The sequence below is a fragment of the Heterodontus francisci genome, chromosome 15, assembly GCF_036365525.1.
Source record: "Heterodontus francisci isolate sHetFra1 chromosome 15, sHetFra1.hap1, whole genome shotgun sequence".
NCBI lineage: Eukaryota > Metazoa > Chordata > Chondrichthyes > Heterodontiformes > Heterodontidae > Heterodontus > Heterodontus francisci.
The window spans coordinates 56,430,062-56,446,623 of NC_090385.1; positions in this window are offsets into that span (position 1 = coordinate 56,430,062).

Genomic DNA, 16,562 nt, shown 5'->3' on the forward strand with positions numbered 1-16,562 from the left:
ACTATGAATTTGCACGAACTAATTTTTTCTGTTTTAAATGTTGTTTATATCTTCATGGTGTTTAAGAATTTAGTTTTTCTGATTAAACAGTTAATTTGTTGATTTAAAGACACGCGGTTTGATTAGCTTCATTCAGTGGGGTTAATCGATGGTACAATTTGGCTGGGTCTTTAATTTGGAAAGTTTTTAAAGATATGTTAGGCGATCTGTGGAGTGACAGGATTGAATTAACAGTGCGTTTCTCCCACCTCAATCAGAATCGTATATTTTGATTGGGGGCTTTGATTGGAGCGGTCGGTCGTAACATATTTATTGGGTTTCTCGTCCGGGATTTGAATATCATATTAATTGGGGGCTCGCTCAAGATTTGAATCACATATTAATTGGGTTTCTGGATTTGAATCATATCTTAATTGGGGGCTCGCTCGCAGTTGAATCATATTTAATTCGGTGGCTCGCGTCTAGGATCCGAATCAGACTAATTTGGAGGGCTTGCATTTGGAATCATAGTAATTACTCGTCTCTGGGATAACATATTTAAATTGGGGTCCTGCGTTTGGCATCAGATTAATTGCTGTCGAGTCTGGGATCATATCAGTTGGAAACTCGATTATTGGGATCTAAATCTAACATCAATTACAAAGAAATTAAAAGAACCAGGTCTCTTTTATAATAAGGTACAGTCTATACCATTGTTATGGCATTAGTGGTTGTAGCAGAGATTTTGGGAAAGCAGAATGTTTCCCCGAGAGACTTGATAACTTTAACTGGGAACAAATTAAAAGAATTGGCAGCGAAATTGGGTTTGGAATTGAAATCAGGTGCCAAAAAGCAGAGATAATTGGCATAATAGCCGAAAATGATGATGATGATGATGATACAGATGAAGGGTAATACAAGGAACAAGAAAGGGAAAATGAGAGACAAGAAGGTAGTAGGTCCGAGAGTGATGCAGTGGAATTGGCTAGGATTCAGTTAGAAATGAAAAAACTGGAGTTTCAGCAGGAAAAGAATTAAGAAAACTTGAACTTCAAAGAGAAAGTGAAAGAGAAGAGAAGGAATTTAAGTTAAAAGAGATGGAACTAAAACAAAAGGGTAGTCTTGAATCCAGGGAAAATTCGGGTCAGGAAGAATCTGAATTTAGATCAGGACCCCATGAGAAGTTGTTTAAATTTATACAGGCTCTTCCTAAGTTCGAGGAAAGGGATGTAGAGGCATTTTCATATCTTTTGAAAAAATAGCTAAATAAATGAAATGGCTGAAAGAAAGCTGGACATTGCTTATTCAGAGCAGGCTGGTAGGCAGAGCTCATGAAGCTTATGCCATGCTTTCTGAAGAGGCTTCTGCAGATTATGAGATGGCAAAAAAGGCTATTCTCGTTGTGTATGAGTTAGTCCCTGAAGCTTACCGTCAGAAGTTTAGGAATTAACGGAGATCGACTGGGCAGATATATTCAGAATTTGAGAGGGTGAAGCAAATGAATTTTGACCGTTGGATATGGGCATTAAAGATAGAAACCACAAATGAGAACCTTCGAGAATTAATTCTCTTAGAAGAGTTTAAAATCTCCATTCCTTCAGTAGTGAGAACTCATAGATAACATGAAAGTTTTGAAAGCTAGGCAAGCAGCAGAGATTGCTGATGATTTTGAGCTTGTGAATAAGCCAACCTATTTTGTCCGTCACCCCCATAAACCCGAGAAGGGTAGTGGGAGAGTGAAAGGAAGGCAAGTAGCTGGGGACAAGAAGGAACAGCTGGGAATGCCCCAGGATCACCTCCTCGGGTCAGAAAGGAAGGTGCTGAGGGTAGAAGTGAGGTTCGCAAGCCACAGTGTTATCATTGCAACAAAACGGGTCATCTTCGTTCAGAGTGCTGGAAATTTCGAGGTAAACCCAAAGGACTTGTTGGGGTACGCAAGGTTAGTGCAGAGGAAAAGACTCTGACTGAGAGTACAGCAGACCAGGCTATAGCTTTAACGACAGCTGTGAATGTGAAACCAGATACTAAAACTAAAAGGAGTGTAGAGGTTATGAATAAAATACCTGAGAGTTATAATTTTTTTTTTAAAGAGGAGAGTAACTCCGTATCCTGTAAGTGAGGCAGGAAAACCTGTCATTATCCTCAGGGACCCAGGCGCGACCCAAACACTGTTGATGGGGAAAGATGTGAGGTTTCCACCAGAGAGCGCCTTGAAAGCTATCGTTTTAGTAAACGAAATTGGTGGGGTGTATATACCCGTAACTTTGTATAAAGTACGCCTTGAGAGTGACTTAATATCTGCGATAGTAACTGTAGGTGTTGCCTACAGTTTACCAGTAAAGGGAATTGATCTACGAGGAAACAATTTGGCTGGATCAATAGTATCAGTTTCTCCTATAGTTACAGAGGAACCATGTGAAATTAAGGAAATGGAGTAATTACAGGTACAAGTTCCAGGGGTATTTCCTGTGTGTGCAGTTACCCAAGCAATGGCTAAACAGGATTCATTGTCGAAGGTAAAAGGGGCACCACAAATAGATAGCCAAGTATCTGAAACCTTATTTGGGGCTTTGTTGTTTAACAGATCATCTATCGTTGCAGCACAACAAGCTGATCTAGAGATCTACCAAATAGCAGAGATGGCTCTGTCAGAAGCTGAGGCAAAAGGAGTTCCAGAGGCTATTGTATGGCAAACAGGGTTTTGAGGAGGACATGCAGACCGCCTCGTAGGCCTGCCGACGAAGACTGGATAGTTGTTGAACAGATAGTGGTACCACCTAAATATCGACAAGGATTATTAAGGTTAGCACATGGCATTCCTTTTGCAGGACATAGGGGAATTCGGAAGACCAAATCACGCATAAACAAACATTATTACTGGCCACGTCTTACAAAGGGTGTGAGACAATTTTGTAGGGCATGCCATACCTGTCAAAAGGTGGGAAAAGAATTACCTACCATAACACCAGCACCACTAGTTTCTATACTAGTGGTTGAGAAACCATATTACCGCAGGGAGGAGGATAAGCCAATACAGTTATGTCAGGTAATCGGGACTGTTGAGAAGGAAAAGGATAGTGAGGATGAGGCAGAAGCAGGCCTAGGAAATTCTCAGATTGAACCTCCAACTATCCCATTAGTGAATGCAGAATGGCTAGGAAAATTAAACCATAGGCTTTTACACCTTGAGGCAAAACAGCGTGAAGTTCTAACCAGGGTTTTCACAATGTTTCAAAAAGTTTGTCGGGATAAGCTAGGATGTACAACATTAGCCACGCATGATGTGGCTATAGGGGGAGCCATTCCTTTAAAACAACATCCTTGTTGCTTAGGTCCAGACAGACAGGTCCAAGTGGAAGCAGAGGTACAATGCATGCTGAAGGGCAGCTTAGTTGAACCTAGTCAGGACAGCTGGAATTCGCAGATGGTCTTGATGTCTAAACCTGGTGTGTCAGCTCAAACTTGCATAGACTCTAGAAAAGTTACTGTGGTAAAGAAGGCAGACTCCTACCCAAATTCTCATTTAAAGGACTGTATGGACAGAGTGGGCAACACAATGTGTCTTAAAGAGACACTGTTCAGTTAAAACTGTCTTTATTTTACAAAGTCCAATATGAGCCCCAGTAATAATGTCTTCGGTCAGAATTCTTCTCCCTTCGTCCCGATGTCCTCCACATTCTATTTTCTGACCACCCGGTGAGCTCCATATGCTGGTGCACACCACAACTTGTTACATTTTACTTATAAACAGAAATGCTAGAGATATTAAAAATGCCTTACAGCATAACAGAAATCCCAGAGATATTAAACTGCCTTACAACTGACACACCTCTTTCTTTATTACAGGGTAAGCTCGTACGGGTGTGTCATGGATACATTGGAAGCTGATTTCATGCACGTTGTAGAAACATGGACCGTACAGGTGCAATGTATGCCTGTGCTAATCACATGCATTCAACTGCACAAGGGAACCCCACCCCCTCCAGTAATGCTATTTTAAAGAACAGGCATCAAACTTGCAGGTGAGGTGCTTTGAATTACCTCAGCTGTAGCAAATTTTGTGAAAGTATTATGGTGTGTTTTGGAGGTCTTTTAGTGAGCTGGTGCATTCATTCAAGAAGGGCAGAGTGTTTGGTCACCTGTACACAACAAGTCTGCAAAAGGTCTGCTGTGCACTGCACTACCTGCTGCTACAGAGAGGGAGGTGATGAACAATGAGGAATGCAAGGAGCATGCTGCCTTCTCGGGCAATGAGGATGTGGAGATGGAAGCTGGCAAGCATCACCAGATGAAGGACAACAGGAGAGATGCCATGAGATATGTGCAAGGGAGGCTCGTGATGCCCTTAGACAATTGCGTTTCCTTCCATCCTTGCTGCCAATTGTATGTTGACCTTTATGCAGCCCTGTTGTTACCTTCTTTCCTTCGGGAAACAATTGCTCAATGATCAGTTCCACAGCGATCAGCAGGCAAGGCTCCAGAGTGACCCCTCGCAGCATGATGCCTCACCTTGAGCCTCTTCACAGAGGCAGGGCTGAAACGAAGCACCACAGGCCATATGGAATAGGAAGGAGATCTTGTTTGTTGGAAAAATTCTTTACTAACCATGCCAGCAAACGCTACCCTTTCCATCTACCATACACATTCACACGTGAATACTCCATCCTTCCAGGCGCTCTTCTTTATTCTATTTGCATGCACTCTTACGAGGTCAGCTGAGGTGGAGGCAGGCTATTGACCTTGCTGCCCCTTGGTAGTCATCTTCTAGGCCTGGTGGGCTCTGGCGTGTTGGGGGCCTCCTGCATAGAAGCAGTAGAATCCTCTGTTGTCATTGTTGATGGTATCACTGGCAGAGGGACTTTGAGCCTTTGGAATTCTCTTCCTCAAAAGGCAATGAAAGCAGAATCTTTAAATATTTTTAAAGCAGAGGTAGATAGATTCTTGATAAGCACGGGGGTGAAAGGTTATCGGGGGTAGGAGGGAATGTGGAGTCGAGGTTGCAATCAGATCAGCCGTGAACTTATTGAATGGTGGAGCAGGTTCAAGGGGCTGATTGGCTTACTCCCGCTCCTAATTAGTACGTTCGTATGGAACTCCTGGCCGCAACAGAAGCATCCTGGGAGGAGCCCCCAGCAGTCATGGGCAGCCACTCCTCCTCCCTAGCGAAGCAAACTTCTGCCTCCCTGCTGACCCGAGAGGGTAGAGGACCTAGTGGTGACAACCAGGTCCCCTGTTCCCCCTCTCGCGTTGCAGCTTCTGCATTGAGCTTATAGTCAAGACGAGGATATGCAGGTCTGCATGACTATCCTGCAGACACTGAGTTCTCTGCAGCATGTGGCTCTTGAGAAGTGTTGCCAGTCTCTCTCAATGGAGGACAGCACTCATGTCCCAGTCAGAGACAGTGCAACACTCAAGGCCAGGATGGACTCCTCCATCAACTGCGGTTGGGCACACATAGTCTCTGGAATCTCTGCCAGGTGTTGCCTGACCTCTCGCTGGAGCATTTGCCATGAAACTGGTGGCACTAGAGGCACATCATGAGAATGGGGCTCAGCATAGGCCTGGCCTGCCACAGTGCTCCAACTGTCAGGGGCCTGGCCTGTCACAGCCTCCGTCAGCTGCTCGGGCACTTGTGTGCTGTGCTCACTAGGTTGTGTGCCCGAATCGATCTGTGAGCGCATACCCACCAGTGTGAGAGTATCTGTGTTGGTGGAGGATGCAAGGGTGTGAGGTGATGGTCGACCTTCTGAGGCTTTGTCCTCCCCATCAGAGGTAGCAGGCTCTGCCATAGTCGTGGATACTCTCCGATTAGGTTCCACATGAACTCCATGAGAGAGCAGAGATATTGAAGGACCTCCCCTTTCGACGTAGTACACACCCCTATGTTGGAGATCCCTGTAGGTACCAGAGCTTGATGAGCAGCTTTGGTCAATTGCTGCATATGCATCCTTGTGCCCCATGGCAATCTTACTCACTGTCTTGGGAAGGTGCCCTTGTCTCTCCATCCATGACGCATCTTCCAACCTGCAGCCAAGCCAGCTCCATGACCTCGTCCTCTATTGAGCTCAGGACATGGAGACTTGGCAGCCCATTGCTGATTTTGGCCCGCTCTCTGTGATTGTGTGTAATCTTCTTCTGCAGACACAAGGATGAATGTTGTTGGTCTCCCAGTGGGAATAAGCCCAAGGTGTTTGTCTATCAGTGACGGATGGGGCCACACAAATGCCTCCTGCATCCAGCCCCTTTCCAGGAACCTCATGAGGGTCTCCAATGACAAACTGACTCCTTTCAGGGCCATTTCACCATTCCTCAGGCAGTTTGGCTGCCTCTCCTGACCCTTTGCCTATGCCTGGTTGGGCACTGCCTCTCCACCCAGTGCACCCAAGACCCAAGAGCTGAACGCTTTAAGAGGTACTTACTTTTGCTTCCTGGATAAGGTCATTGAGCCACTTGTGGCACGGTATCCAGATCCTTGGGTTAACCCATGGCTGTTAGCCTCCTCTGTAATCTGTAGCCAGGCTCCCAGGTCTCCTCCTCCCGTTCCTAGGGAAGAGAATCTCCCATCTTTCCCTAGTAGCTTGTAAGCGCACCTGGAGGGAGGGATCACAAAAGCTTGGGGCCACCTGGGGGTCTGCCATTACTCTGCAGCCTTTCAGCACTCTGGAAATCCGATTCATACAGACTGCAACATTGAATGCAGATCTGGCATCCCTTTAAAAATGGCGATGGCGCCTACTGTGAGATCAGCTGATGCTGGCGCCTCTACCCCCGTCACCGTCCACGTAATTGGTCAGCCCTAGCGCTCATTAGGTTAATTGACCTGCCACTTGATCACATGCGGCTGGCTGCTTGTGGCCTCTGAAACTTGCGTCTTAAACTTAAATAAAGGCAATTACAAAGTTATGAAGACAGAGTTGGCTACAGTAGACTGGGAAAATAGATTAAAAGGTAACATGATAGATAAGCAGTGGCAGACATTTAAGAAGCTATTTACTATCTCTCAACAAACATATATTCCATTGAGAAGGAAAGACTTTACGAGAAGGATGCACCATCCGTGGCTAACAAAGGAAGTTAAGGATGGTATCAAATTGAAAGAAAAGGCGTACAATAGTGTGAAGATTAGTGATAGGCCAGAAGATTGGGAAAATTTTAGAAACCAGCAAAGGATGATTAAAACAAAAGGAGAATTTAGAATATGAGAGGAACCTAGCAATAAAACAGACAGTAACAGCATCTACAAGTATATAAAAAGGAAGATAATAGTATCACCCCTGTTTAAAACTGTGCCTTTAAGACTGTTTAAAAACAGTGTGCCTTTCAGACTGAGCACCGTGTGCCAGCAGCTGCACCTGTTTCCTAGGCCACAGCAAGAGGGAGTGGTCACATGGTGTACTGTAACTTTTAACTGTTGTCATGCTAGACCCCCACCTGCCAAGAATGAGGCACATTCATTTTGTCATGAACATTGATTTTAAACTGTCACTAGAGTGAAGAAAGGACTTAATAAACCGATCAGCCATAGCTGGAAAAGATATTTGCATATTAACAGACAGTGTTTGGAAGGACAAAGCAGCCATTCCCTGACATATTCAACCCACAATTGACTTTTGATGACCAGACGTTGAAGGTGGGGAAGCTCGCATTCCAGGTTGACTGCTAAGATGGCCAAGTACACAAACGGATATGGTCAAACCAGTTAGTCACATGACTAACCTGCTGGGCAACCTGTGTTTTTTGAAATTGTACAAGCAGTTTGGGCAAAAATCAGAATGCTCCTGGACTGAGAAGATACCTCCTGAGTGGCTCGCCACAGCCTCTCCTGTCTGCCAGCTCCCATCTCTTTCTCACAAGCCTCTGAATCCACTGAAGACACATAAACCCCAAGTGAGAAAAATCTCCTACAGCAAACAAGGTTTAAGAATAATACTGGGCCCCAACAAAAAGCAAGATCTACCTACAATCAAGGACACTACAGTGAGCTCGAAGAACTGTAACAACAACTCTTCAGCTATTGCCTCAAACTTTTCCACTTTATTTTTCTTCTGCTCTTTTCTGTCTCTATTTGCATATGTGTATTGCATATGCATGCTAGCGTGGGCGCATCGTGTATCCATAGGCGTCAACCGAATTAGAGTTTAAGTTTAATAAATTTCAACTTTTCTTTTGTAAACCTAAGAAAGCCTGTTTGTGCTGGTTTCTTTGCCTTATAATTGGAAAGCAGTGAACAAGGATTCACTAAGGGGCAGCTAAAAAAACAGTGTGTTTGGAATTAAACCTTGTTACAGTAAGACCAGATGAAGGCTGAAAGGGACCCCTAGACACCTTCTCACCTGGTCGTAACACTGTGGAAAAAGACTAGTTTCAACCAGTTTAAACTGGAGACCGGCTAAGTGTGCTTCACTGAAAGGAAGGATCCCTCTCTCTTAGCAGGAAAATCTACATTTATCTTCAGGCTCTGTATTGCCTAAGGAGAGAGAAAAAAATCCTGGAAAAAAAAATTATCTGCAAGAGGGACTCTGTCGTTTGTGTTTGCTGGAATTCTCAGTAAAGTTTCTACTGAAATACCACCAATTTTAGAATCCAAATAGGTTTGTGGCTATACTCCTTGTTAAAAGAACTGTGACGCCTGCCGCAACCGAAGTGCTTCGAATGCCTATGCATTAAAAGACTGTTTTGTCGAATTCGCCTGGAGACTTCGAGTGGTATCTGATTGTTCTAATCTGAGACACCTCACCAACCAGGAACGTAACTCACCAGGACTTACAACCCAGCTACTTATTCTATTCCTAAGAAATACTAATTTTAAAACCAGTTAACCGTTAGTTTTTGAATGTATGTGTGTGAGCATGGGGGTTAGGTTAACTAGAAGTTATAAGGTCTTTAGACATAAATTTATCTTAATAGTGTTAAGATTTATTTTATTAATAAATAGTTAGTTAACTTGTTGTCTAGAGATACATGGTTTGGTCTGTTTTATTCTGGGGGTTACTAAAGTGTTTTAATTTGGCTAATTTCCGGTAAGTGGGAAAACTTTGATAATATGCTGCGACCTGCAGAGTATTGGACTGAATTGACAGAGCATTACTCCAGCCTTGGTGTTAACATATTAATTGGGGGCTGCTCTCTGAGATAACAACATATAAATTGGGGTCTTGCGTCTGGGATATCACATTAATTGCTCTTGTCTCTGGGATCATATTAATTGCTCTCGCGTCTGGGATCATATTAATTGGAGACGCAATTGTCTTTACTCCTGTACTCAAATTCCCTTGCAATGAAGGGCAAAATACCATTTGTCTTCATAGTTGCGTGCTGCATCTGCATGCTAGCATTTAGTGACACATGAACAAGGACACCCAGGTCCCTTTGGACATCAACACTTTCTAACTTCTCACCATTTAAGAAACACTCTGTCTTTCTGTTTGGAAACGGCAGAGCCTTTGAACAAGTATTTTGTATCTGTCTTCACGGTACAAGACCCAAAAATGTCCCAAGAATAATATAAAATTAAGAGGCAAAAGGGAGGGAGGAACTTAAAACAATCGCTATTATTAGAGAAAAAGTATGAGGAAAACTAGTGAGACTAAAGGTGGACAAGTCTCCTGGACCTGATGGTCTGCATTTTAGGATCCTAAAAGAAGTGGTTGCAGAGATAGTGAATGCATTGGTTGTAATCTTCCAAAATTCCCTAGATTCTGGAAAGGACCCAGTGGATTGGAAAACCACAAATGTAACACCTCTATTCAAGAAAGGAGGGAGACAGAAAGTAGTTAGGCCAGTTAGTCTAACAGTGGCACAGTGGTTAGCACCGCAGCCTCACAGTTCCAGTGACCCGGGTTCGATTCTGGGTACTGCTTGTGTGGAGTTTGCAAGTTCTCCCTGTGACCGCGTGGGTTTCCGCCGGGTTCTCCGGTTTCCTCCCACAGCCAAAGACATGCAGGTTGATAGGTAAATTGGCCATTATAAATTGCCCCTAGTATAGGTTGGTGGTAGGGGAATTGAGGGAAGGTGGGGATGTAGTAGGAATATGGGATTAATGTAGGATTAGTATAAATGGGTGGTTGATGGTCGGCACAGACTCGGTGGGCCGAAGGGCCTGTTTCAGTGCTGTATCTCTAAATAAATAAATAAATCTGTCTTTGGGAAAATACTGGAATCCATCATTAAGGAAGTAGTAGCAGGACATTTAGAAAATCATAATACAGTCAAGTAGAGTCAGCATGGTTTTGTGAAAGGAAAATGGTGTTTGACAAATTTATTAGAGTTCTTTGAGAATGGAACAAGCAGGGTGGATAAAGGGAAAATAGTAGATGTAGTGTATTTGGAATTCCAAAAGGCATTCGATAAGGTGCCTGTCATGCTTCGGGGGCAAACAATGATGAAATATGAAATGAACTGGAGGAAATGAACTGGACTGAACTACAAAAAATGGATAAATCTGTGCCACAGCCAAAATGGAGTAGAGGTCAGGTGACCCTCTCCTCTAGTGTCAATAAAGATGATTGTGAAGATGAAACCTATTATCCATATCTGAAATAGCTTTGGCGAAAACACATTGAAATGGGAAACAGTCCATTTCATCCTATCTGCAGGAATAGAACACTGACTCCGAAGCCAAGGCCAAAATAATGGCCAGAATTTTACGGTGGATGAACAGGAGCTGGACTCCGATGTGAAAGTCGGTGGTGAACCTGCTTCCACCTAGCCCCGGGATCCGTCCCGCATTTTCTGGGTCCCTGGGCTTTAATTGTCCCGAGGCGGGACTTCCACCTGCTTGAGGAAGGAGATCCTGCCTCAATGAGCTGCCGGCCTATCAACAGGCCAGCAGTTCTTAGTCCCAGCAGCGCCACCGGGAGTGGTGGCCACTGCTGGGACTGCAGCCCAGCCGAAGCCATGGATCCAGGAGGGAAGGTAAGCAGGGGCATGCCTCACCAGGGGAATCGGTCCTTTTTTGGTGAGGCTGGAGTGGTCATTGAGGGTCCTGGGTGTGGGTTGGGAGGCAGGGGCGGCCCTCAATTGAGCAGCCTCTGGCTGATTACCATGCCTCCCCCCCCGGGGCACGGAAAGACCGGCAGCTATAGCTGGGCGGCCTTTCACGTCCCCAGCACACCCACTTGCCATGGGTAAAATACCCGTGGAGGCTGGCGTGGGCCCTTAAGTGGCCGTTAAGTAGCCACTTAAGGGCCTAGATCGGCCTCGGGTGGGCAGGCCACTTCCCACCCCCCGTCCGACGCCGTATGCTTGTCCAGAGGTGGAAGCGGGGCGGTTAGGCCTCCCGGAGCCTGCCGCTCAATTTTACGCCGCCCCCATGTCGCCATCCGACCTGCAGGCACGGCATAAAATTCAGCCCAATAGGTGTGAAATAATACCGATCTATCAGAATGGACCACGTTCAGAAGCCATCATGTAGCAATGATTCCCATATCTTGGAACATTGTATAAATCAGTCCGGGGGAAGAGCCCTTAGTCACCTGACTGACACTCCAACCTGACAAGTTTCTACCTTAAAAGGTATCTCGCTGGAGATAGAAAGGCAGAACACAGACAGAACAGCCAGAAAAGGTCTTTTCCAGCCAGACCAGCTGTGAAATAGTTCTAGCTAAGCAGGAGCCCTGCTGACAACATCTTTTAACTGCTGCAGGACAGAAATTACAAGGTGATTTTGGAACTCCCCATCTGCGAAATTGAACCAGGCTTTCCCACCATCGACTTCGGATTGAGGGTTAATCACAAGAGCCTATGACACTTCATCCTTTTCAACACAGCGAACATTCATCCCTGCACTGCTGAAAGATATCCTCCTGAAAAGCTTCCAAAGGTTTTTTTAAAACTACGAACTCTTACAACAATTGGACTCCAATTGCATGTCACACTCAAAATTTTGTCTGCGTGTGAATGCGTGAGTGGGTGTCGTGAATATTTTTCAGTTATTGTGAAAAATAAATATTTATCTTTTCTAACCTATGAGGAAACCTGTTGTTTGTCTATTTATTTGACCCTTAAAACACGCGGGGGCTAAAGCACTATTTTTAAAACACTATCTGCCATCAGTTGAGAAGTGAAAAGTGGAAGTCACCCACACCACTTCTCATCTGTCCGTAACAGTGCCACATAATAGGTTAGAGCACAAAATAAGAGCTCATGGTATTGAGGGCAATATATTAGCATGGAGAGAGGATTGGCTAACTAGCAGGAAACAAAATCAGGATAAATGGATCAGTTTCAGGTTGGCAAACTGTAACTAGTGGGGTGCCACAGGGATCAATGCTGGGGCCTCAACTACTTACAATCTATATTAATCACTTGGATGAAGGGACTGAGGGTATTGTCAAATTTGCTGACAATAAGAAGATAGGTAGGAAAGCAAGTTATGAGGAGGACACATAGAGTCTGCGAAGGGATATAGATAGGTTAAGTGACTGGGCAAAAATTTGGGAGATGAAGTATAATGTGAAAAAATGTTGTCCATTTTCGTGGGGAGAATAGAAAAGCAGAACATTATTTAAATGGAGAGAGACTGCAGAATGCTGCAGTACAGAGGGATCTGGGTGTCCTCGTATATCAATCACAAAAAGTTAGCATGCAGGTACAGCAAATAATTAGGAAGACAAATGGAATGTTGGCCTTTATTGCAAATGGGGATCGAGTATAAAAATAGAAACATCTTACAACTGTATAGCGCATTGGCGAGCCGACACCTAGAGTACTGCGTACAGTTTTGGTCTCCTTATTTAAGGAGGGATATACTTGCATTGGAGGCAGTTCAGAGAGGGTTCACTAGATTGATTCCTGGAATGAAGGGGTTGTCTTATGAGGAAAAGTTAGGCCTATGCTCATTGGAGTTTAGAAGAATGAGGTGATTTTATTGTAACATATAAGATTCTGAGGGGGCTTGACAGAATAGTTGCTGAGAGGATATTTCCACTGGTGGGGGAATCTAGAACTCGGGAGCACAGTTTCAAAATAAGGGGTCTCCCATTTAAGAAGGTAATGAGGAAGAATTTCTTCTCTCAGATGGTTGTTAATCTTTAGAATTCTCTACTCCACAGCGCAGTGGAGGCTGAGTCATTCAAGGCTGAGCTAGACAGGGTTTTGATCCACAAGGAAGTCAAGGATTATGGGGGCTGGCAGGAAAGTGGAGTTAAGGCCACAATCAGATCAGCCATGATCTTATTGTACTGTGGAATAGGCTCAAAGGGCCAAATAGTCTACTCCTGCTCTTGTTTCTTATGTAAGTCACACCCACTTCCGGTCCCGATGGTGGGATCACTGGCTTCATCATAAAATCTGGCCCACTGTGGTTTGGTGATGTATCTGCCATAGCTTAATAGCTGGAGGTTTGTGGATGTAGTATATTTGGATTTTCAAAAGACATTCAGTAAGGTGCCACACGAAAAGTTGTTGCACAAGGTAAGGGCTCATGGGTTGGGGTAATATATTTGCAGGGATAGAGGATTTGTTAAAAGACAGAAAAGAAAGTAGAAATAAATAGTTGGCAGGCTGTCATTAATTAATGACTTAGATGAAGGGTCTAAGTGAAATATATCCAGGTTTGCTGGTGATACAAAGCTAATAAGCTGTGAGGAGGATGCCAAGAGTCTGCAAAGGGATATAGATGGATTAAATGAGTGGGCAAAAAGGTGGAAGATGGAGGATAATGTGGGGAAATGCTAGAAAAGCACAATACTTTTAAACTGTGAAAAACTATTAAATGTTAGTTTTCAGAGGGAGTTGGGTGTCCTTGTACATGAAATACAAAATTAGCATGCAGATGCAGCAAGCAATTAGGAAGAAAATGTGGGCCTTCATTGCAAGGGGATTAAAGAACAAGAGTAAGGAAGTCTTGTTGCAATTGTACAGGGCTTTGGTGAGACCACATCTGGACTACTGTGTAAAGTTTTGTTCCCTGTACTTAAGGAAATATATAACTGCTGTAGATGGTGTGCAACAAAAGTTCACTAGATTGATTCCTGAGATGGGCAGGCTGCCCTATGAGGAGAGATTGAGTAGATTGGCCTATACTCTGTGGAGTTTAGAGAAATGAGAGGTAATCTCAATGAAACTTCTATGATTCTGAGAGGGCTTGACAGAGGAGATGATGTTTCCCCTGGCTGGAGAGCCTAAAACTAGGGGCATAGTTTCAGGGTAAGGGGATGGCCATTTTAGACTGAGATGAGGAGAAATTTCGTCACTCAGAGGGTTGCGAATCTTCAGAATTCTGTACCACTAAGGGCTGTGGTTGCTTATTTTCTGAGTATATTTCAGACTGAGATTGATAGATTTTTGGTCTCTATGGGGATCAAGTGATGGGGAATCAGGCAGGAAAGTGGGGTTGAGGCTGAAGATCAGCCATGTTCTTATTAAATAGCCAAGCAAGCTTGAGGGACTGTATGGCCTACACCTACTCCTATTTTTTATGTTCTTATGGGCTGTAATTCTCACTGTAACAGGTGGCATAGGTAATTGACTGTCACCCGGTTAAAATACAGATGCTTTGCACACAATTCCTCAGTGAGTTTCAGTTATGATGATCTGTTGCGAAATACCTATAGACTATAATGCTTCCTGCACCATTGTCTGCAGGACCTGGCACAAATTCTGTTCTCAAGTCACCGGACACTATCACTCTCCTTGGCAACTGTCTGAGGCTGAACCAGACTGCTTGCAACCTTGGCATCATATTTGACCCAGAGACAAGCATCTGACCACATACTCACTCCATCACCAACACTATCTACTTCCATCTCTATAATATTGCCTGACTTTGCCCCTCCTCAGTGTATCTGCTGCTGAAACCCTCATCCATATATTTGCTAATATGAGACTTGACTATTCCAATGCTCTCCTGTCCAACCATCTTGAGCTCATCCCAAAATCTGCTGCCCCTATCCTAACACATACCAAGTCGCGTTCACCCATCTCCCTGCGCTTGCTGGCCTACATTGGCTTCCAGTCTGACAATACCTCCATTTAAAAAATCTGATTCTTGTTTTCAAATCCCTTCATGGCCTCTCGCCTACTTAACTCTTTAGCCTCCTCCAGACCAAAATCTTTTGAAATCTCTGTGTTTCTCCACTTCTAGCCTCTTGTACATCCCTGATTTTAATTGCTTCAGCATTGGCAGCTGTGGCTTCAGATGCCGAGGCCCTAAACTCTAGAGTTCCCTCCGTAAACCTATCCATCTCTCTCACCTCCTTTAAGACGCTTCTTAAAACCTATGCTTTGACTGGGCTTTTGGACAGCTGTCCTAATATCTCCTTATGTGGCTCAGAGTCTAATATTGATTCATAATGCTCCTGTGAAATATCTTAGAACATTGCACTTACCTTCCGGGAAAGCAGCGGAGAGGAGCAGACCTGTGGGGAGAACGTCGAGAGCGGAGCCAATAAATTGAGCCTGAGGATCGAGGCCCAGTCACTTACCTTTCAGGAGAGCAATGGAGAGGAGCGGACCTGTGGGTAGAACGCCGAGAGTGGAGCCGATAAATTGAGCCCGAGGATCGAGGCCCAGTCACTTGCCTTCTGGCAGCGGAGTTGAGAGCAGTCCAGGTGCGCCAGAGTTTGAAAACAAAGTGAGCAGTGACGTCACAGGAAAGCTGCAAGATGATTGGTGAGTAACTGCTGTTAGGGAATAATTCTAAATAGATGGGTAAGTAACTAAAAGTAAAGGGAAAGGTCTACAGTTTTTTAAAAATATAGTAGGTAGTGCTTTTTTTAGGGAATCAACGTCCCTAGTGTAAATAATCTAATTTTTTAGTAATTTAAGGGGATAAATTAAGAGTAAGTCATGGCAGGGCAGTTCGGCAAAGTAGAATGCTCCTTCTGTGCAATGTGGGAAGTCAGGGACATTTCCAGTGTCCAGGGCGAACACGTGTGCAGAAAGTGTCTTCAGCTGCAGCTACTCAAAATCCACGTTTCAGATCTGGAGCAGCGGCTAGAGACACTGGAGCATCCGCGAGGCTGAGATCATCGTGGATAGCACGTACAGGGATGTGGTCACATCGCAGGAAAAGACTGCTCAGGCAGAAAGGAAATGGGTGACAACCAGGCAGAGTAAAAGAACTAGGCAGGTAGTGCAGGAGTCCCCTGGGTCCATCTCCCTATCTAGCAGATTTTTGATTTTGGATACTGTTGGGGGAGATAGCTTCTCAGGAGAATGCATCAAGAGCCAAGTCTGTGGCACCACGGAGGGCTCAGCTGCACAGGAGGGGAGGAAAAGGAGTGGAAGAGCTATAGTGATAGGGGATTCTATCGTAAGGGGTACCAACAGGCATTTCTGTGGCCACTAACGTGACTCCAGGATGGTATGTTGCCTCCCTGGTGCTAGGGTCAAGGATGTCAGGGAGCGGCTGCAGGACATTCTGAAGGGGGAGGGTGAATAGTCAGAGGTCGTGGTACACATTGGTACCAACGACATAGGTAGAAAGAGGGATGAGGTCCTGCAACAAGAATTTAGGGAGCTAGTTGCAGATTAAAAAGCAGGACCTCAAAGGCTGTAATCTCTGGATTACACCCGGTGCCACGTGCTCGAGAGTATAGGAATAGGAGGATAGAGGAGATGAATGCGTGGCTGAGGAAATG